Genomic DNA, 24,477 nt, shown 5'->3' with positions numbered 1-24,477 from the left:
GGAACTGGGTACTAAATCTTTAATGTCTACAGTGTTACTTCTTGACTTCATGATTTTCCCCCCTCAGGCTGAAGCACTGTGTATCCATTTCCCATTTTGGTAAATGAGAATTCAGCTATCTTCCACTAAGTGCCCCCTCACCCCTACAATCACAAACTCTTATCTTACCCTCCTTTCATCTTGTCAACATAATTATAATTCCATTTAGATCAGTATCTAATTGCTCTATCAACGTGCACTGTGTAATATGCTAGGATTACTTTTCATTTCTTCTCCGAGGTTGTTTTCCCTGGAGTTAACAACTGTCTTTTTTGTTTTACTTTGTTCTTAAGTACCTATCCATAATTTAATCCCCAACTTTCTGCCAATTGTCTAAATCTCCTAAATAAATGCTCAGACACATTAAGTATTTAAAGAACTTTATTTCCTTAACAAAATCTGTGCTGGAGCCTTCTTCTGCCCTGATCCAGTCTGTTATAGTTGTCCTTACTGCTTCAGGTCATCCTGATATCTCCCTTCACCATTATTCTGAGGATTCCTCAGTCTCCCTCCTATGTGCCATCTGCTTTTTCCCATTTACCATGTCTTCTTCTTTCTTGGTTTATTTTTGTGTTTTTAGAGTTCATCCTTCAGTGGTTTCCTCAAAAAGGGTGAATAAAAGGTAAATTTTTGAAGAGCTTGTGTACCTGAAAATGGCTTTAATCTAGCTTCATACTCAAGTAAGAGTATGACTGGATATAGAATTTAGTTTAGAAATAATTTTCCTTCATGGTTTGAAAGCATTGTTTCATTGACTTCTGGTTTCTAGTATACTTACTGAGAAATGGAAAACCATTCTGATTTTTGATTCTCTGTGTGTGACCCTATTTTTTCCTCTCTTTAAGTGGTAGTTATTTTTTGACTCCACTGTTCTGAAATTTCATCATGATGGGCCCTGGTGTTGGTTACTGTCATTCACTGTTCTGACCCTTCTACTACAATCTTGAGTCTTTCAATTTTGGGAAAGTTTTTTTTAATTCCTTCTTTATTTTTTCCCAGTGTTTTCTCTCTCTCTCTCTCTCTCTTTGCAACTTCTGTCATCTGGATGTTGGCTCTCCTACCCCAATCCATAATTTGCTTATCCTTTATACCCTATTTTTCATTTCCTTTTAATTCCTGGAAGACATCCTGAATTTCATAGTCTACTCTTTCTGTTGAATTTTAAACTTACTGCATTTTTAATTTCTGAGTTTTTTTTCATTATCTGAATATCCCTTTTCATGGCCCTTTGTTCTTCTTTCATGAATATAATCTTTTATCTCAATGAGAATATAAATAATAGAGGAATATTTTGGAGTACCTAAAATTTTCATCTCTTGACATGGTCTGTTTCCTTCAAATTTAGTTTAGTCTCTGTCTTTAATTTAGATGCCTAGAAATACTTGGTTTCTGCTCCTATTTAAGTAATTACTCAAAAGTTGTTTGAGGTCTACTGTGGACTTCACTGCAAGGTCATCTAGCTGAGCAATCATGTCACAGAGTTCCTGGTATTTTCTCTTTAGGGTTGGGCAAACTCCCTGGAGATGGAGCATTCTCTCTCCGGTCTGAAAGGTATTTAAGCTTGATGATCTGTGTTGTGGAAGCCCAGCGTGGGGAGGTCTGATATCTCTGTATTTAGTATGTAAACATTCGTTCAATCCCATGTTTTCAGTGATATATATTCTACTTTCAACTCTGATATGTCCTGTCCAGAAACTCTGTATTATTCTGACCAGAAAGTAAACTTTGTTTTCTACTTGGAGCTGGGTAGGGAGTTGTCCTATTGTGCAAAAGCTATCATGATTGTTTAGGGATCTAATTGCCTCTTAAGACATTCAACCAACCCTCCTGTTTAAGTCTCATATTTACTTCCCATCTTCAGATGCATCTACTGTCCCCAATTCTCAAGTCTTCAAGTAGATCTGTGGAAACTCTTGGCTTTCTTTACTGGCTGGTTTAGAATTTAACTTTCCTTCTGTCCATATCTTTTAGTTAGTTTGAACTGCTGTATCAAAAGCACCACCGGCTGGGTAATTTAAGCAACAAACATTTGTTTCTCATAGTTTGTGCCAGCAGATTTGGTGTCTGGTGACAGCCTGCTTCCTAGTACATAGATGACTATCTTTTCACTGTATCCTCACATGGTGGGAGGCCAAGGGAATTCTTTGAAATTCCTTTCATAAGGCAACTAATCCCATTCATGAGCAGTCCACCACTATGACCTAGTCAACTCCTAAAGGCCACACATCTCCAAATACCATGACATTGGAGATTAGTTTATCAATTTTAGTGGGATGCAAACATTCAGTCAGTCTGCCGCATTATCTTTCCAGACTCCAAATCTTTTGTTGCCATTGTTTACTCTCCTATTCTTATTAACTTTGAGGGTTAAAAATATCCCTTTACTCTCAGGGTGTCATAAGAAGGATAACAAGGATAACAAATAAACATGCTTGATCTTTTCTTTCCCTTTTTTTTTTTTTTTGGAGGAACACATTCACATAGCTCAAGCTTCAGGAGGAATAAAGATTATATAATGTAGTCTCCCAACCCTAATGCCAAGTCACCCAAAAGCTCTCCTAGGAAGAAACCAATGTCGCCAATTTCTGGCATCCCTCAGCCTACCTTAATCACTCTAGATTTTACTCTATTATTATCAGGCTCTTTGTATCATTTTAGACTTTGCTTTATTGCTATAGCTCCTATCATATTATATGAAGAACTTCTTGAGGAAACATAAAAAAACTGAAGTAGCCTAGCTCTTTGGGGGAGGATTAAAACAATGATAAGAGTTATCTTTTTTTAATCCTTTCTAATTTATGTACACTTTCTCACCTTGTATGACCCTGTTCAGGCACCAAGGAGTAACCACAAAAGCTTCTCCCCAGCTACTGTTAAACCAGCTCTACAAGAAGGGATCTGAAAAACTGTTTTCATGTTAATGACTAATACAGTCTACTCTACCATTCTTCCCCTGAAGTGGCTGAATTTTCACAGGAGATAAAACTTAAGGCCAAAGGAATTAAACTCCAGTGGCTGCCATTTTGGGAGTCACCCAGGACAACAGGTCACTTTTGCCAAGATGTGCTGTTACTGGGACTATGCTTACCAGGAAAATAGGGTCAAGCCAGAGCAGACTCTCAACACTAGATGATTTTCAAACTAGGCAAATGCCAAAGAAGCTATCTCTTAATATAGTGAGCACCAAAGCTGAAAAGGCCAAATGAAACATTCATACATTAATAAAGATGCTGCTTATAGTCATTTTCCAACTAAATAATAATGTTGGGAAACAGTACTGAATAACAAAATTACCATGAAGTAAACTTAGAATAAAAATTATCCATAAACTGTGCTTTTTTAAATGAGTGTCCTAAAAAATGTAACTGAAACTAAGATAGCAAAATGTTAGTTTCCAGTTCTATGATAAAGTAGATGGTATCAGACTCACTTTCTTGCCATAAACAATCAAAACTTGACAAAATATATAAAATAACAGTTATCAGGCTCAGAGAGCAGCCAACACAGAAACTCAAGCAGGGAGCAATTGTTTTGATAGAGGGATGAAGGTGTTTTTTGATAGAGGGATGAATTGTTTGATAGAGGGATGAAGGTGGCTGAGATTTGGGGAGCAGAATGGTAGAGATAGTTGAATGTGAGGGAGGGAACCCAGAAATCTACATGGAAATTTCCCTTGGATCCCTGGCTAACTCTTGGGCTACTGAGCAGTGGCTGAGACTCCTAAAGGTCTGGGAGAAAGCATGTGCTGTGAAGCTGAAAGTGAGTGGAAATGCCAGGTATTAAACAGTATTGAAAAGATGTGGGATTTGGGACAACAGCAGAGTGGAAGACATAGGTGAACACACCAAACATTTACTTATAATTCAGAAAAGTCACCCATAAGATTATCAGTCATACTTAGTTAAGGGGATGCTAGATCTTCCCTAAATAAGGCCTTCTAGTCACTTAGCTGACTGAACAAATTAAAATACTTTGTAGATTACTATTATATAGTTCAGAGTAAATCTAGCATTTACAGTGTCTGGCATATAATAAATATTTACCCCTGAAAACTGTGAAATGCATCAATTATCAAGAGATAAAACAGTGATTAAAAACAGAGTTGATCCAGATATTTGACTTAACCAAAGACTCCAAAATAACTATGATTACTATATTCAAAAGAAAAGAGGTAGAAAAACAATATGAAAAAATAGAATATTTGAACTTAGGAGCCACAAAAATAAAAAAATCCAGAAAATTTCCCAGAACTTCCAAAAACAGAAATCAGAGATTAAGAACTCACTGGATGGGTTCAACAGTGGAGTAGATACACAGCAGACAGGATTAATGAGCCAGTAGATAGGTCAATATTATATATCCAAAATAAAGCACAAAGAGGAAGAAAAAGAAAAAGCAGAAAGTAATATAGAGTTGAGCCATTGTCAGATAATCCAATGTGCATACCACCGGACTCACATTAGGTAGAAAAAGAGAGAATGGAAAAGAAGACAGTTTTGGAAAATATGCCAAATAATATTCAAAATCTGAGGAAACACATCCACCCCACAGATTCAAGAAGCTCAGTGATTCTCAGGCAAGACAATAAACAGAACTAAACCCAGGTACATCACAAACTGATAAAAAGCAAAAATAAAGAGAAAATCTTAAAAGTAGCCATTGGGGGGGTGAGGGTGGTGGGGTGGGGAGGTGGGGGTGGGTGGGAGAGGTGGGGTAGAACAGATTATATATACTCCAGGAAACAACAATAAGAATGAATGTTGATCGAGGTTAAAAACATGCTACTCAACAATGAATAGCTCAGCCAAGAAATCAAAGAGGAAATCAAAATTCTGTATGGAGACACATGAAAATGCAAACACAATGGTTCGAAATCTCTAGGATGCAGCAAAAGTGGTTCTGAGAGGGATGCTTCTAACAATGCAGGCCTACTTCAAGAAGCAAGAAAAATTCTCAAACATTAACAACCTAACCTCACCCCTAAAAGAGCTAGAAAAAAAAGAAGAAACAAAACCCTAAACCAGTAGAAGGAAGGAAATATAAAGATTAAAGTAGAAATAAGTGAAATAGAACTATAAAAAAACAAAAACAAAAACAAAAAACCCCCGACAGAACAGATCAATGAAACCAGGAGCTGGTTCTTTGAAAAGATCAACAAAATTAGTAAACCCTTAGTCAGACTTATTTAAAAAAAAAAAAAAAGAAAGAAAGAAAAAAGGGGGACTCAAACAAAATCAGAAATAAAAGAGAAATAACAACCAATATCACAGAAATACAAAGGATTACAAAAGAATATTATGAAAACCTATATGACAACAAATGTGATAAATCACATAAATGAGAAAAGATAAAAACCATATGATCATTTCAACAGATGAAAAAAAAAGCATCTGACAAAGTATAACCATTCATAATAACTCAACAAAGTAGGTTTAGAGGGAAAAAAACTTACATAATAAAGGCCACCTAGGAAAAACTCAAAGCTAGTATCATTCTTAATCGGAGAAAACTGAGAACTTTCCCCCGAAGGTCAGGAACAACACAAGGATGTCCACTCTCACCACTTTTATTTAACATAGTCCTGGAAGTCCTAACCACAGCAATCAGACAAGAGAAATAAATAAAAAGCATCCAAACTGGTCACGAAGAAGTAAAATTTTCACTATTTGCAGATGACATGATAATATATATAGAAATCCCTAAAGACTCCATCAAAAAAATTACTATAACTGATAAATGAATTCAGTGAGGTCACTGGATATAAAATTAATATACAGAAATCAACTGCATTTCTGTACACTAATGATGAAGTAGCAGAAGGAGAAATTAAGAACACCACCCCATTTACAACTGCACCAAATATAATAAAATACCTGGGAATAAACTTAACCAAGGAGGTGAAAGACCTGTACTCTGAAAACTATAAAACAATGGTGAAAGAAATTCAAGATAACATAAGGAAGTGAAAAGATATTCCATACACACGGACTGGAAGAACACATATTGTTAAAATGTTCATACTACCCAAAGGAATCTACAGATTTAATACAATTCCTACCAAAATACCAACAGCATTTTTCACAGAACTGGAGAAAATAAATCTAAAATTTGTATGGAACCATAAAGGACCCCAAATAGCCAAACCAATCTTGAAAAAGGAAAAAAAGAACAAAACTGGAGGTATTACAATTACAGATTTCAAGAAATACTACAAAGCTGTGGTAATCAGAAAGTATGTTACTGGCATAAAAGTCAACACACAGGTCAATGAAAAAGAATGGAGAGTCCAGAAATAAACCCACATTTACATGGTCAATTAATCTCTGACAAAGGAGGCAAGAATATGCAATGGGAAAAAGACAGTCTCTTCAACAAATTGTGTTGGGAAAACTGGACAGCTAGGTGTGAAAGAATGAAAATGGAAAACTTTCTTACACTATACACAAAAATTAACTAAAAAATGGATTAAGGACCTAAATATGAGAACTGAAACCATAAAAAAATCCTAGAAGAGAGCGCAGACAATAAGCTCTCTAACATGGAGAATAGCAACATTTTTTTAGACATGTCTCTTGAGGCAAGGGAAATAAAAGCAAAAATAATCAGGGATACACCAAAATAAAAAGCTTTTGCACAGTGAAGGAAACAATCAATAAAACTAAAAGGAAAGCTACTGAATGGAAGAAGATATCTGCAAATGACACATTTGATAAAGGGTAATATTCAAAATATAGAAAGAATTTATATAACCTAACAATAAAAAAATAAGTAATCCAATTAAAAATGGGCAGAAGATATGAAAAGACTTTTCTACAAAGAAGATATTCAGATGGCCAACAGATACATGAAAAGATGTTCAACATCATTCATGATCAGGGAAATGCAAATCAAAACCACAATAAGATATCACCTTATACCTGTCAGAATGGCTAAAATAAAAAACACAAGAAACAATAAATGTTGGCAAGGATATGGAGAAAAAGGAACCCTCTTGCACTGTTGGTGGGAATGTGAACTGGTACAGCTACTGTGGATAACAGTTTGGAGGTTCCTCAAAAATTAAAAATATGATTACCATATTATCCAGTAATTCCATTAATAGGTATAACCTAAAGAGTATAAAAACACTAATTTGAAGGGACAAATGACCCCTTTGTTTATAGCAGCATTATTTACAATAGCCAAACTATGGAAGCAGCCTAAGTGTTCACTGATAAATGCATGGATAAAGAAGATGTGGCCTGAGCACGCACGCATGCACACACACACACAGAGACACATGGGAATAGTACTCAGCCTTAAAAAAGAATGAAATCTTGCCATTTGAGGCAATGTGGACAGACCTAGATGGTATAAGGCTAAGTGAAGTAAGTCAGAGAAAGACAAATACCATATGATTTTACTCATATGTGAAATTTAAGAAACCAAACAAAGAGAAAAAGAGACAAAGAAACAGACTCTATAGAAAACTGATGGTCACCAGAGGGGAGGTTAGTAGGGGGATGGATGAAATAGGTGAAGGGGATTAAGAAAACACTTATCGTGATAAGCACTGAGTCATGTACAGTTGTATGAAACTGCTGAATCACTCTACTGTATGCCTGAAACTAATATAACACTGTATGTTAACTATACTGGAGTTTTTTTTTAGAAAGTGAAAAAGAAGAAGAATGTTGATTTAAGAAAAATTACACAAAGTAAAAGATTTTAAGTTCTGAAGAATAAAAAGTCAACTATAAATTCTATACCCAAGGAGGATGTCCTTTAGAAAGAAGTGTGCAGTAAAGATGCTCTCAGAAAAAGAAAATGAATGAGTCTTCATTTCTTGTATAGAGTTCCTCTATGAGTTATACCAAAGGGTATGATGACTATAAGACAGGATGTTCTTCAGGCTCATGAGCAGATGCTCTGATATGGAAGTATACAATTTTAAGAAGGAAATCTGTAGCTTCAAAAAGTAAACATATGTATAAATATAGAGACTACTGACCATTAAAAACAATAGGGGTAATACTGCCTTGTGGGGCTTATCACTTAGTAGAAATAAAATATATGGAAAGTGTAACAAAAACATTGGCAAGGGGGAAATGTAATATACTTTAAGTTTCTTGCTTGCTTTGGCAATGGTGAAGTAAACTGTAATAGATTAACTTGGGAATTTCTATAATAACCCCTAAACAGCTCGAGCTCCACGTTGGGGGTAGAGCTGACTTAAAAAAAAAAGGATAAAAAAATGAAAGATGCTTAAAGATAAATAAAGTCAGAGAAAAGGGAATAAAGAGGAAAAACAGAGTAGATAAATACAAAACAAATGACAAGAGAATTAAATCTAACTAAGTAATTATATATAAGTGGCATATACAATCTAATTAAAAGACAAAAACTGGGGCGCCTGGGTGGCTCAGTGGGTTAAAGCCTCTGCCTTCGGCTCAGGTCATGATCTCAGGGTCCTGGAATCGAGCCCCACATCAGGCTTTCTGCTTGGCAGGGAGCCTGCTTCCTCCTCTCTCTCTGCCTGCCTCTCTGCCTACTTGTGATCTCTGTCTGTCAAATTAATAAATAAAATCTTAAAAAAAAAGACAAAAACTATAATATTGGAATTAAAAAAAACAGAGATGTAGCTAAAAAAACCCAGCAATTCACTTTTCAACAGGTTGAAAATAAATGATTAATACCATGGCAAATAACAAAAAGAAAGCTTTGGGTATGGCAATATGAGCTAAATAGATATTAAAATAAGAAGTACCATGAGAAATAACTAGAGACATTTCACAATGATAAAAGGGTCAATCCAAAAGAAAGATAAATGTCCTAAACATTAATGGATCAAATAACTTAGCTTTAAAAGAAATAAAACAAAGTTGAGGATAAAAAGAAGGAACAAACAAATCTGTAGTTATCACTAGAGATTTTAACACACCTCTCTTACTAACAGACGAAGCAGACAAAACATCAGTAAGGATACAGAAGATTTGAACATGACTAACCAACCCAATTTCACTGACATACATATGCAACAGCTGCAGAATAGAGATTCTTTACAAGTGCACATGGCACATTTACCAAAACAGATTATATTCTTAGCCATCAAGTAGATCTCAACAAATTTCAAAGGATTAAAATCATGTTTTCTGACCACTTTGGAAATGAGATGAAATGCAAGAACAGAACGATGAGAAAAATCTCCAAATAACTGGAAATTAAGCAACACCTGTCTAAGTTACCCATAGGTCCAAGAAGTCCAACAGAAACTATAATTGATCTCTAAAAGCTAACAGGGCCTGTCCAGGGCCAGGGCAGTCAGGCATGAAAAAGAGACTGGAGGATGTTAGCTCTGGAAGGGATCCTGGGGCAGTAGACAAATCCTGTTTTACGCTGGAAGGGACTGCAGTCTTAGAAAGGTCGAGTGGCATGCACAAGGTCTCACAGATAGTCAAGAGGAAGGGCAGGGACACTAAATGTTGGCTCCCTGATTCCAAATGCAGACTTGCCCCCTTTCCTGACTTAAGCATGTGCAGAAATCAACACACGAGAGTTAAGACATGTGGCATGACTCTCATGGATACTCATTTCTTTCATATGCCTCAAACTCTTATCCTTAATTAGATGTTTATACAATTCCTTCCACATTATACTCCATTTTGGTGATTAGAAATAAATAAAGTAGAATAGTAGAAATAAAGTCGAAATAAATAAAGTAAATAAAATAACAAAAGCTGCCCTCTGTCCACCAATCTGCATTTTGCTTATTCCTGACCGAGTAGCTGCCTTCAAATTTATTCTTTCCTTCCTTTTTCCTATCGCTACTGCCTACTCCTGTCTCCTGCTCAGGCCTCCAGCTGTTTCCAATTCATGTCTTTCCTGGCTGCCAAAGGCATTTTTCTAACAGTCCCTACAGAGTCTTTTCTCTGCTTAACACAATTCTATGTGTTCCCCAATTCATCAGGGTGAAGTCCCTTCAATATGCTTCCTTGCCCGGCCTCAACCCACCCACCTTCCTGCCTTTCAAGCCTCATCTCTCTGCGTCATTGTCATTGTTCATCTTCTCTGTTAGCCCTTTTAGGTAAAGTTGAATGGCTTCTCTTCCATGAAGTCTTCCCTGTCCTCATACTGGAATCACTCCCTCTTTGGCACTCTCTACCCTTTCTCTGTACATATCGAGCAGCCTTTATCACATTTCTGATGTTAAAATGGTAAATGCAGGGCACCTGGGTGGCTCAGTGGGTTAAGCCTCTGCCTTCAGCTCAGGTCACGGTCTCAGGGTCCTGGGATTGAGTCCTGCATCGGGCTCTCTGCTCAGCAGGGAGTCTGCTTCCTCCTCTCTCTCTCTGCCTGCCTCTCTGCCTACTTGTGATCTCTTTCAAATAAATAAATAAAATCTTTTAAAAAAATAAAATAAAAAATAAAATGGTAAATGCATGTGCCTGAAGCCTGTAGCACCAGAATACAATCTTACCGAAGGCAGGACTGTAACCCCTATATCTAGCTTGATACTAGAGTAAATGATTGCTCCCAGATCTGGGGTTACAGAGGATAAGGCTTTTCTAACACAGAAGAAATACAAACATCAGCTGAGCTGCCATAAATACAGGTGCCTAGAAGGGATGAGATGGATGGAAGTGAAATGGTATCACCGGCACGCCCTGACGGCACACAGCGGTGTCTGCTATTCACGGTGGTTACTCTGCTGAAAAGGCACTTCCTCTCACAGGGTCTGCCCACTTTCTAGAGGGCCATGACCAGAGTCTAGTGAGATGGGTCAGAGGGGCATAGCCTGCCGGAGTACAGCAGGGTAGTCAATCAGTGGATGGCTTCAGTCATTAGGAGCATCTCCAAAAGGAGCTTTTCTTGCCCACAAAGATATTTCAACTTCAGTAGGTAAACGGAGGTAAAGACCTCAGTTTACTTTGAAGGAATAAAAAAAAAAAATTCCACTCTCCAAATTAAAAGCCCTGAGATAAACCAAAGTGCTGTCTCCCAGATAAACACCCACTTCTATGAATCATGAATTTCTGAAACAGAGAGACAGAACCGTTTGTTCAGTCTGGATCAGTGAAGGATACAGCAATAGTGAGAAAAGGCGGGTACTATGTGCACAAGGAACAAGTGCAAGGATGTTTTTCGGGGCATTATTTGTATCAAAGCTTGGAAACAAATGTTTTTCAACAGAAGAATGCACAGGTCTTCAAGTATGTCGTCAATAAAACCTCTGCTCTGGTGAACACAGCTGAACTGGGGCTGCACCAAGCAGCATGGATGAATCTCAACAATATATTCTTGAGGGGAAAAAATAGTTGTGTAAGGAAAATTACAATGTGACCCCTTCTACATAAAATTTTATGGAAAATAAGGTGATACCTCATTGAGGGAGACATCACACATGCAGTCAGGGTAATAAAGGCACACAGAGCAATGATAAGGAGCATATTCAGGGCAGGGCTTATCCCTGGGGGAAGGGGTGAGGGAAGGCCGTGATCAGGGAAGTGGGGTGGGGCCTCAACCAAATATCCCACTTTTTTTTTTAATTAAAAGAATTTTTAAAATTATTTTTTATGTTTTCAAAAAGATTTTATGTATTCACTTTAGAGGTGGATGGAGACAGAGTGTGAGAGAGTGAAAGCAAGCATGAGCAGGGGGAGGAGCAGAGGGACAGCAGACTCTGTGCTGAGCAGAGAGCAGAGAGCTCCACACTGGGCTTGGTGATCTGAGCCAAGACCAAGAGTCGGATACTTGGCTGATGGGGCCACCCAGGCACCCCGTCTAGTCACTCTTTGGTTGAGTGTGGTATGCATGCTTTCATTGCATTCACTAAGTCTTCCTGCATGCCTGAGGTATTTCATAATAAGGTTAATAGTGAAAAAAAAGTTCTCAAGCATTCTATGCAAAATCTCTAGGGTTAGGTATTTTAATGCTGTGAGGGCAGAAATAGAATCCACCCTGAGTTTATCAATCTCTTTTAAATAAGAGGTGAACTGGGTTCCCTGCCAGGTCTTGCACAGGCAAAATACTGTTTTTAGTGAACCTTGCCTCCCTACTCCTCCCCATCTCCCTCCCTGGCTCCTCAGCTTTAAGACGTACTGAATCCTTTTCTTCTGAGAGCGAGCGAGTGAGCAGATCAGCTGTAACACCACCTGCCCAATGAAATGAGCCTGACACCCGCCACAGAGTTCTGAATCCCTGTGGGCCTCTCAGGTGGCTGTGGTGTCATGGAAAGAATCCTGCAGAGATGGCTCAGGGGGTGTATGGTTACTAGTTGTGCCACTTGTCCACATCTGCAGAACTTTCCTGGCCTTGGTGGCTTCACTTGTAAAGTGGATGGTTTGGATCACTCGGGTATATCCCTTCCAGCTCTGAAATCTTCGGCACCACAAGCTGCATCCAAAAGACTTTCAGTTCTGGTTCTCACCAAGGAGGAAAGCTTGCCACCATTTGCCTCTTGCCCTGAACTCTGACACTGGTGTCAGGGTGAGCAAGTTATTCATTAAGAGTGTTCCACAGAAATGCTCTCCCTGAGTCACAGTGAAAACAGGAAGCCCACACCTTTTTCTTCTGAGGACCATCCCATGTGCTTACCACCTTCCACCAGCTGTAAAAACGTCTTCATGAAACCCCCATTGAGCCAAAGCCAAAGGGTGTTGTGTGCGGGAGGGGGTGGGATATTGGGGCAGGAGGCATGCAGGCTGCTTGCCCACAGGAAACCCGCAGCAAAGTCTGGACAGTCCAAGGAGGAATCTGTCCAAGAAGTCTGCCTGGAGATAAGGCACTTCCTAAGCAGTCTCTGCTCCCTGGGGCATAAATTACTTCATTTGTCCAACAGTAAAACTGAACATAGGACATGGAGCTTAAAATTAAATAAAAATTGTAAGAGCCCCCCCACCGATTAGGATAGAAAATGGAAGCATATGTACAAGATTCACAAACTGAGTCTCCTTCCAGTCCTGTCTCCAGCCAAACAGCTCTCTTGTCCAGTAGCAACCACTGTTTTCAATTTCTGGTATACACCTTATACTATGCATATACAAACTTATAAACACACACACACATACATACACATATGATTCTTTAAAAAACATGCTACACATGTTCTATACCCTGGTTTTGGAAAATTTTTCTTTTGAAAAGTTTAAAACTTAGAGAAAATTTGAATCAGTACCCCTATCCTGTTCCCATAAATATGCTGATATTTTCCCCGCATTTTTCTCTTAATCTATGTTTACTTTTTTCCCCTGAATCACTAAAAAGTATACTGCAGACATCATGACACTTACCTTCTGAATACAACAGCATGTGTCCTGTAAGAATAAGGGTGTCCTCCTACACACCCATAATAACATCACCACACCCATGAAGATTAACATTAATTCAATACTATCATCTTAATATGGAGTCCATATTCAAATATCCCCAAATGTCTCAAAAGGGAACCTTGCTTTTCAAATTTACTACTCTATCCAGGAGAATTTTCTGTATCTTTCAAATAGTGGCTAACATCTATTAAGTGCTTACGGTGCATAAGGCAATCTTCTAAGATTTTTTCTTCTGCCATCCTTGGGTTAATTTTCTTTCCTTTTTTAATAATGTCATAAGTGTGACACATAATTTCTTTTATTTTCCTTCACTTTTGTTATTTATATAAGAACTGAGGTTGGTGAATTTTCCGAAGTACTATATTAGCTGTGTCAAAAAAAAATTACGTGCAGAATTTTCACATTCTTTTCCAGATAGTCTACAATTTTCATTTTGATTTCCTCAATGACTCAAGAGGAGTTTTAAAAAAAATCCCAGTGGTGTTTTTTTGTGTTTTAATTTTATAAATTTGTGTTTCTTAATTTATTATAGAGTGATCAGATATGTTTTCTTGTGCTATTTCTGATCAGATATGTTTTCTTGTGCTATTTCTACTTTTTTAAAAAAAGATTTTATTTATTTATTTGACAGGGGGAGAGAGAGAGAGATCACAAGTAGGCAGAGAGTCAGGCAGAGAGAGAAGGGGGAAGCAGGCTCCCTGCTGAGCAGAGAGCCCAATGTGGGGCTCGATCCCAGGACCCTGAGATCATGACCTGAGCTGAAGGCAGAGGCTTAACCCACTGAGCCACCCAATCACCCCTATTTCTACTTTTTTGATAAGTACCGTGGTTTTCTTTGTTCCTACTATATGGTTAATTTTTGTGGTAATTGAAAAGAAAAAGGTTTCTCAACGAATCTCCCTTATTAGTTTAGGAGTCAGTAGTTTTATGCGTCTACATCCATACCAAATTCAGCATGTTAGAATTCAAATATTTTTATATTTTTAGCCTCAGAGTTTGAGATGTTTTATCTTTACTACTCTATCATGCAATTGTGGTTAATGTTGGTCTTACACGGCACATCACTTCTGCTGAATTAGAGAACCTTAGCGATGGAAAAGAATTTAAAGGGCATTTAAGCCAACCTCCATTTTGTACAGGAATTTCCCTTCCAGCATACCCAAAAGATGTTCAAATGGATTTAACTTGAATTATTGCCATGCTGGGAAACTCAGTACATTGCTGAAGCTGTGGTGCTTATGGCCTCTGTCAGATGGTCAAGAATTAAAGTCCTCAACAAGTATTAACTGGCTACCCACTAGGAGGACTACATTGCTCAATACACTTTGTGGAACACACAAGGGAAGGTTGATACTACTCTAGAGCTGTGGTTCCCAAAGTGTGTCCCTCAGGGCACTGCAGGATGGGGTATTTTAAATTTTTCAGGAAAGCATGACACACACAGTATCTGTCAGGCACTGCAGAAACTACCAGATCAAGGTAGTTTATAGCTCTGACATTTTAGTTTGTACTATATTCCTTCTGATGATCTCAAATCTTTGCAAAACTGGGGTTTTGGCAACTGTACCACAAAAAGTATTATGTGAAATACAACACAGAACAGGAAAGGAATGTGGTAGTGTCCCATCTGATTCCAAGCTTTGGGAAACTATGAAGTACCAAACGGGAACATAAACCCTATTAGTAAATAACTGTGGTTGTTTTTAGAATAAAACAATGATTTTTTTTTTTTCAATTTACGTGCAGTATTTTCTCAAAGAGCTATTAATTGTTAGGTCAGGACTATTTATTGAGTCCTAACTGCTTCATAAATTAAATTTCTGTGTTTTTCTTTTGGCCTCGTGGGCTCTGTGAAATAATTCCTGAAACTCCGAGAGCACTGTCTGAGAATTTCTCTGGGAACTCATAGCTGAGTTTCAGAGACCAGAACTCATGACAGCAATGTAATCAGGATGTCAAATGTCATGGTTATACACTCTCATAGAATCAGTACATGTTTCAGGAGATCAGAATGGAAGGAGTATAGTCAGATGGGAGCACAACATAGAACAGATTCAAACAAGTGGGACTGGACAGGCCCCTGTGGGCTGGGAATGCCTGAAGCACAGACAGGAGAAGGAGACCCTTGACAAGAGCAAAGAGGACTGGGAATGAATATGAGACAGTGAAGACACTGGTCTGGTGGAGGGCCTTGGAGGAGAAGCTAAGGAGTTTAGAGTTTTGATTAGGTGTCTGGTCCCAGCACTGATACATTAAAAACCAATGTTTTAGGAAGATTAATTCAATGGAGTAGTAGATGAACTGGAGGATGAGATGGTAAGAAATTATATCACCTGAGATAGGAGTGCACTTATAAAGGACAAGTTTGATACAATACATAGTAGGCATCAGTTCCCTCCCTCAGCAGCCACACTACATGGAGTCCATACTGCAAAGTTCCTAGAGCTATATCCTAAGAACATGAATCACAGCCCTTGATTGCATGCTTGGAAAATTGCTGTTTTAGTATTCTTTCTAACTGGGGCACGCTGGAATTGACTTTACAGAAATTCTGCTTGGAGATCATAGCCTTGCTTCTAGGAAAGTATACAAAAAGAGAGGTTAAACATAGAATAAGAGGGAAAAAATACTGGATTAAGAGCCAGGATACTTGGAATTCAATCTCATTTGACCAAAAACTCACCAAAGAGTAGTCCCAGAACTCCTCTTCTTCATTCTTAAAATGAGGGCTCTATGATGTGAGACATGAAGAAATTCTAAATTGCCAAAGAGGGCTCATTTCTATCTAAGGAATCGAGTCCAAACTTTTTGTATACTGATAAGTAGAGCCAAAACTGTGGTTTTAATACTTCATTCCAATTTGCATGAAGCATTTATATCAACAAGGGGCTCTATACTATTAAAATATCATAATCTGGGCCTCTGTAAACTATTATTACTATAATAGCACTGAATGTATACAATAGATGGGAATATTGGCAGAGACTTCTAGGGAACAAAAATCAGCCCCATTTTACCAAAGCTGCCCCATGATGACGACTCACAGACAATATTTAAAATAAAAATTAAGCAAACAATCTGCTTTGTGTCTCAAAGGAATAAACAAGCTCTGTATAACCTGCATGAAGATAGAGCAGGAGCGTCCAAGTATGACAGGGAGAATATGATGGAAAATCAGGGGAAATCAGGGAGCAGAATGACTGCTTAGAATCTGACACAGTTACAAACACTAGAAATACCCAATAAAGGCCACATCAGAAGAGACGTTAGCCAAGTCCTATGGGTTTGTGTTTATTTTATTTTAATTCAAGGAATGACAGCTTTATTTTTCCTTTCCAACTTCAGAAGGAATGATAATGCATCCTATGCAATCAGCCCATAAAGCATTTCTGATTCTTTACTCAAATTGGGTAGAAGATCAAATGAGACAGTATTGGAGACACCCCCCCTAGGGTGATGGGATTATTAAATGTCAGGACTTGGTGATGAGTCATAGAAAACGTCTCTGGCTTTTTAAATGGCCCCCAGATATTGCAGTCTCTTTGATAGCCTTAAAACATCTTTTTAGAGGCACTCGTCAAGTGGGGGCACAAAGCCTCAGTAGTCCCCAAAGAAGAACAGGATGAACATGGCCATGGTAGTCTTCTAAATGCAGCTCTGGGTTACAGTTTTTGCTAGGGTAGGTTACAGTGGAGGAGGTGGGGGAGTGGCAAGGGAGGGGGAAGAAAAAACATTCTCTCATCCTTGGGAAACTTGCAGAATGACTTCCCTTGATGAGTTTGTTCAAGCGCAATCTCCACCTCCCACCCTTGCTTACAGGTCAGCGAAACCATTCATAGATTAGGAAGTGACCCACAAGCACCCGAGTGAGGAGAGGGGCGTGGTGGTGGAAATGCTCGGAGAGAATGCCATATCCTGTTTAACTTGGCCTTGCAAACATTTCTTTAGTTAAAGAGCAATAACGTCCTACTTCCAATGGCCTTTCCGTTCATAAAACAGGCTGTTCTCCACATTTATGAAACCACTCTCCCTGCTTCACTTTACCTCTCTTGCATTAATCTCCTCATCTGTGAGACAGAGAATGAGCCCTAATTTACTCACATCATAGCACCATTGTGTAGAAAATGCCTGGAGATAAAAATGTGATACACTTGCAATACATTGTAAGTCCTTACAGTACAAATGAACTGAGTCCCCTGAAAACACTCTTCATCTTGCTATTGGCCACACAGACAAGTATCCTGGTGACCAGAACTACAGAAGGGCTCTCTGAAGCCACAAAAGCAAAACACAAACTTAGTGAGCATGACAGCCACTGGAAATAACACCTTGAAGTTCTGGAATGTTCAGAGTTAGCATGTTAGTACAAATGCAAAACCTCCGATGAGGCTGCAGGTGGATAAAGAAGCCTTGTTGTCCATGTCCTAGCAAGGTGCCTTCCCCTCACAGTCATTAGGAAACTGCCTATGACTCTTTTGCAGCAGAAATAACTTTTGAGTGGTTTGGTCTGGGCACTTCCACTGCCTCTCAACCAATAGAAGAGGGAACTGCCACTATCACTGAAGTTGTGGGGTTGGGGTCTCTGTCACCCTGTGTCCTTGTAGGAGATCACATGAGAGCAAGGACACCCAAATCTCCGTCTGTTACAGTTTCCCACTCTGTTGCCCCACCCTATCTACCCAAATTCTCTCTCATAATCTCCCAATCCCACCCCATGCCTGCTATCTTTACCTTGTTCTCTTCAATTCCATCATAATTCAAGTCCGTGACAGTCCTTGCCTCCTTCCCCAGATGTTCTAGCCCACGGCCATCTTACTAGAACTCATCTGAGCCTGTGCTATATGCCTGTGAGCAACCATATATTATCAGGGTTGGACAAGGCCTCACAGGGCATTTTTTTCCAAAGCTCTACAGAGTGTGTGAATCCCTTCCACAACCCCTCTGACAAGCACCCAACGGAGCCCCATGATTGGTATGAGGTCCAACCTCCAAAAATGTGTGTCCTCCATACCCACACACAGGCATGAGGCCGCATACTCCTTCCACTTAGCAGCTTCAAGTGTGAGTAATTGAACCAGAGTCCCTTCTCTGTAACCACTCCCTAATCCTAACACAGCCTTCCAGAACACAAGCCTCATGTGCCTCACATGTGGGACAGCCTTCAGGTATCTGAGGATGGGACATGGGCATCCCTTCTGTTCTTTCAACTAACTACTCATTCTTTTATTTAAGAATGTTCCAGGTAACATAATTTCCTTTTTTTAAAAATTTTTTATTTCTTTTCAGCGTAACAGTATTCATTATTTTTTTTTCAATACCAAGTCATGTATTTATTCACATTAGTGATAGGCTCACTTTTTTTTTTCATTTATTTATTTTCAGCATAACAATATCATTATTTTTTCACCACACCCACTGCTCCATGCAATCCGTGCCCTCTATAATACCCACCACCTGGTACTCCGACCTCCCACCCCCCTGCCACTTCAAACCCCTCAGATTGTTTTTCAGAGTCCATAGTCTCTCATGATTCACCTCCCCTTCCAATTTACCCCAACCCCCTTCTCTCTAACTCCCCATGTCGTCCATGCTTTTTGTTATGCTCCACAAATAAGTGAAACCATATGATAATTGACTCTCTCTGCTCCCTTCTCCTCTCCATCTCCCCTTGTCCTCCATATTATTTGTTATGCTCCACAAATAAGTGAAATCAGTGAAAGCAGGTAACATAATTTCTGATCCTGGTTCTCAACATCTCTCAGCATCTTTATGTGTGGTCATCAGAAGTGAGGTCAGTATTGTACCCAGGTGTGGGTCCTAGCCATTCAATTTTGAGAAATGAGAGTTCACAGTGCAGAAGCTATTTGTTATGCCCCTTCTTACCACTGATTTACCCGCACTGTGCGACAAGCAGCCACAATCTCTCCTCACAGGTGCTATTTATTGAGTCTCCCTATTCAAGACTCACAGAAACTTTCTTCTTCTTCTTCTTCTTCTTCTTTTTTTTTTTTTTTAATAATCTAAGGACTTCTACTTGTGCCTGCTATATTTCAACTTTTCAGATTCAGCCTTGTGTCTGTCATTATCTCTTTAGATCCTGATTTTAGTGCTCTTCCAGGTTTAGCATCACCCACGAATTAGCCAGATGTGCCAGTTTTATCCTAATCTTAATTATGGATAAAAATGATGAAAAAGTTTTGAGGACTTACTTCTTTTGACATATCATCTTCCCTTTGGGCAGCAAACTATGTTATCCAATACTGTGCATATAATAAATGCTTACATACACTCTCGAATTATTCTAAATTCTCCCCCATATATGTTATAATTACATATCCATGGTAATGATGGAATCTATCTCAATTCCTTCTTGTTGGGTTCATCTTCTCTCTCTTAAGTCTCCCTCTTGCTTTTGCCCTCAGAACTCTGGGAACACAATGTAGCTTGCAGAGTCCAATAAATATACATTATATCAATAATATGTTTCTTAAATCCTTTTTGTGGAGTCTATCCTGATTGGCTGCAAAGCCAGAGTGTAGAAAACCCATTGCATTAAAGCAGATAACATCTGTGATTCCTCTGATTTCCTGTTTGGCTCCAATGTCAATATAATAATAGCTTCTTGTAGATATTTTTACTGTAGGATAAACAGACTAAGCTCCACTTTTAAATACAAGGATTTGAGTATGGCAGTGCATGCCAAAATGGGGGCTTCTGTGTACCTCCTGTAAAATCATTTTCTTGTAATTTTTTCAGTAGAAACAATTCGAGATGGTCAACATTAACACAGGGAATGCAATGATGATACTTCTCTTCAAATACATTCCTCATTCTCAAGAAAACTGAAAACATAATCAGGGGAAAGATAATCCTACTTTGACAGAAAAAGGAAAGCAGGAATCTGAGCGTGTTAGAAGCTCAGTGGATATCTGATGATTCTAAGAACTATACCATTGTTCAGCTTAGAAAACACTATACCTTGAAGTTTGGGCACCCGGAAAACAGAACCAAGGTCCTAGGGAATCTGCTTCTGTCCCTTTTCAGACTCTGGGATTGAGCATGACTGACCAGAAAGGATGGGGATCTTACCTCCCTGACCATGACCTGATTGGGGGGGTGGGGCTGGTGGGGCCAGAAGGGTATATTGGGATGTGTATCAGTGGTGAGGGCAGGAAAAGCATTTCTAAGATGACCACTTCTTTGTTTCTTTTTGGTTAAAACAGGCAATAACAGATTTTGAATTCTTAAATGATATTAAGTAGAAAATTGGGACTTAGGGGTGGACATAAGTGTGAGAAAGTCAAGAACCCAATCCAATGAGAAGAGGTTGAAGCAGTAGTTACCTTTGGGGATACTGACTAGAAATGGGTCTGAGGCTCTGGAGTACTGGAGATGTTCTGAATCTTAGTCTGGGTAGTATTTACACAGGTGTGCAGATCACAAAAATTCATTGAGATGTATACTTAAGATTTGTACAGAATTCATATTTAATTGTATATAAATTATACAATTCTCAATAAAAAGGTTAAAAATAATAAAAGGCTTAAGAACCACTGGCTTAGTAGCCTGGCACTAGCCTGGCCATCCCCTTTAACATACGGTGCTGGTATAGAAGGGGTACCCAGCTCAAAGAATGTCATTAACTTGGAGAAGCTGATAAATTATACCACTCATCAAAGCACTCTAATCTTTCTACAAATTGGATTCTATGTCTTGGTGAGACCTATATACAAAGCTGGGCTGTCCCCCGGAGCAAGGAGAAATAGCATGGACACAGAAGGAAGGAAGGGTGACAGTCCCCAGACACAGCCTTTCAGACCTGCAGGAAGAGGGGTTGTGGGGGGCCAAACTACTGGCTGCAGAGACACAGGTGTGGGGTAATAAGGACCTTTCTTTGCTTCTAGCTCCCGACTGAGGGACAAGAGGTCAAAGGAAACCAAGGGGACAACTTTTAACCCTAGGGAAATGTAGTGGGTCTGAGAAGCGAGACACTGAGGCCTGGGGTCTTGAAAGAGCAAGATGCCCAAACACCACAAGACCCTGAGCACTGCTCTGCTTCCAAGATGTTGCTGGCACTGGGCAAGGGGTGGGCTATCTCTCCTCTCCCACAGCACCAATATATTTGCATCATGAAGTTCCTATAGTTCAAAGGCAGGCAGAGCAGGAGAGCAGAGTCTAGAGAGTAACAGGAGAGGAAGGAAAGATTTTGAGGAGGTGTCTCACACACTCCTACATGTGTGGAATGAAGAGCGCTCTGGAGGCTGTCTCAGACACCCACTGCATTTCACTCCGTTGTCACAGAAGCTGCAGGGGCAAGGGGGTGGCACTGATTTACCACCTGCCCCCAGCCCAGCACTCAGTGTTCTCAGAAATGTTGGCTTGTTTGGTCCTGATAGCCTGCATAGCAGGCAACTTCACTCCCATTTTATAGGTAAGGACACAGCAGCCAGTTCATGAAGATGAGGAGACTTGCCCACAGTCATAGCACTGGCCAAAGGCAGAGGCAGGAACCAGACAGAGATGGAAAGCCATGACTTTCTCCACATTGGCTGGCCTCAAGGCAGGATCTGAGTCTCTGTTCTCCACGCTCAATAAAGTTCTAGCCATTCTGGGGCACTGTGGTATGGATGCTAAGCATAAAGCCTTATGAACTCAGGGTTCATTGTTAAGACTCTGTTTTCACCTTGATTGCAGAGGATAATCATTAAAAAAGACCTATATAGTACTCTGACAATAGGAGAAATTAGGGACATAATGAACTCAGTACTTGCTATGTAAAATATAAGAAATGGGGAACTCCAGGTTTTTGTGGTGAGTCCCACACATTTGTTATTTTGCTATAGGATATATATATAGAATTTATAACTTACAACAAACAGCTAATCTTGACTGAAAAAAATGCTTACGATCCCTAATCTGTTTTGTGATAAAATATATAACCATTTAAAAAATATAAAATCTACCATTTTAGTCATTTAAAAATGTATAGTTCGGTGGCATTAATATGTTCACACTGTTGCACAACAATTACCATCATCCATCTCCAGAACTTTTTCATCTTCCCAAACTCCTGTCCCCACTAAACATGAACTCCCATATCTGTTCTTAAAAGTAGCAGCTTACACAGTACTTTGCCCAGAGCACATGCTTAGGAAATGCTTGTTGAAGAAAAGTGAGATTTATAGTCATACGAGAGGACCAACTATTATATTATATAAATAAAAGAGATTAAAGTGAGTATATTTTTCCATCGCTAAAGACTAACAGCATCCATAGCCAAGAGGAATTAAGAGTAATTTATGACTTGTTTACACTTCTGGCATCAACTCTCATCATCTGTTGTGACTGAGTTCCTCTTGCTCCCTTTAGATGCATTAACAGGTGGTAGTGAAATCTAGTGAAGGGGGTGGGAAAGAAGAGATGGCTGGCCGGCTAGCACTCAGGGATAGTTGTTGAGCTGTCACTCCGTGGAGAGGGACTCGGTGCACTCCAGACAAGCCTCCTTTGACAGATTTGTGTGACTTGGCAGTGATCCTCTGATGGAAATTCACTGAAGAGCATGGATCTCAAATCCTGGTGAGCAAAGCTTTCAGAGAGCTTCTGTGTAAAGAAGCAGCCTAGACAGAAGGCAAAGGCTTCCCCAGTACCCTTTGGGTGAATTGGGGAAGCAGAGAAGTATGGATCACAAGGCATTTTACTGATTCTTGGGCACTGCAAAAGCATGCAAAGCCTCGACAATCAGCCCCTTTACTTAGGAAAGGTCTAGTGTGGTAAAGACACACTGCCCTAAGTGGACAGGGTTGGAGGTAAGCTGTTTGTTGGAGACAAGTTAGCTGGATTTTCAAAAACTGACTGATGGACCAGGCATGCACATAGCAATGGCCACTGGGCCACTGGCTGGCCTCCCTTGTCTTTTTTTGGCAAAAGAAAGAAAAAAAAAAAAAGAAAAAAGAAATTCTGCTAGAGAAAAAATTGGGAAAGTACTGATGTCTATGGTTTTTTACTCTTCTGACCATTGTTGTTCAATAACTTCTCCTTTCCTTCCCGGAAAACATGCCTTACCCATCGATTCATACTTAAAACCCTAGACTAGGAAGGTGATTCTGGACTGGCAGATTTGGATTAGCTGAGAGATGCTCTGTTCCAAGAGAGGGGACCGATAATTATCTGTGCTTTGGAAGTAACTTTATGATGTTTGGATTTTGTGCTGGCACCAGCCTCCGGGTTTGAAACACTCTGCTGTCACATGGTATGCAGCCTCTCCAAGAAAAACTCTATAAAATGAAAATACTTTATTGCCACAGCCTTTGACTTTTTGAGAGTCATACAAATACTGTAATCTCTTGCAACATTTAATTTAATTTAAACTCAGTTCACCTAAAGAAAAAATTAGTTCTGAATCCACCCATTTCACTTCTTAAAAAGCACTAGGCTTCTCTGTGGTGTCACTGTTTTGTTTGTTATGTGCCCAACTGTTATTTCACATATGTGAGAAGAAAATTGGCATCAAGTCCATATGAACTCAACTACTGGCAAAGGCAATGCTGGAGCTTGCCATTGAGAAGATTAGGTTCCCAAGAAATGTCTCTAGCACTGTCCAATATCCACAAACTAAAAAAGTGTGTGTGTGTAAATATACACACACTTACTTGATTTGAAGAAGCTGATGTCCCCAAACCGTCCCAGAGTTCAGGTATTCCATTAGTAGTTTAAGTTGCCATGAGCTTAAATATCTCATTTGTACAAATAAATACAAAACAAAAAATAATTGTGCACCAATTAAAAAGATAAATAGGAAATTGAGAATTTATTTTTATTCAAGTTTGAGCTTGGATATTTTGATTATCTTCCTTGTGTGATTAATAAATAGGATGATTCATAGTTTTCTTATTGATTAGATCATGTTTGGTTGGTATTGGGGGGGTCAGGAAAAGCATTTTTAAATTTTCACTAATTGTTCTCTTTTACTTTTTAAAGGTCTTTTGCTATTTAAGTCTGCCATTTTTCAGACTGCTTAGCCTTTCCCTCAGATTCAAATGTGGAACTAAATCAAGAGAAAAATGGAAAATTTTATTATGCAGAACTGTGGGAAGTGGTTTGATACTGTGAGGTCATAGTTGAAAACTGTGCT

The 24,477-nt window shown here is 39.1% G+C and overlaps 1 protein-coding gene across 2 annotated transcripts in view; it reads right to left on the bottom strand.

The window, feature by feature from the left end:
* The window catches only part of ATG7 (autophagy related 7), a 243,773-nt gene that overhangs the window by 48,441 nt on the left and 170,855 nt on the right, over positions 1 to 24,477 (bottom strand). The gene's annotated exons all lie outside the window — the stretch shown is intronic.

The sequence above is a fragment of the Mustela putorius genome, unplaced genomic scaffold (genome assembly GCF_011764305.1).
Source record: "Mustela putorius furo isolate JIRA1106 unplaced genomic scaffold, ASM1176430v1.1 tig00003850_pilon_pilon_pilon, whole genome shotgun sequence".
Taxonomy (NCBI): Eukaryota; Metazoa; Chordata; class Mammalia; order Carnivora; family Mustelidae; genus Mustela; species Mustela putorius.
This window is presented reverse-complemented; position numbering and strand designations above follow the sequence as displayed.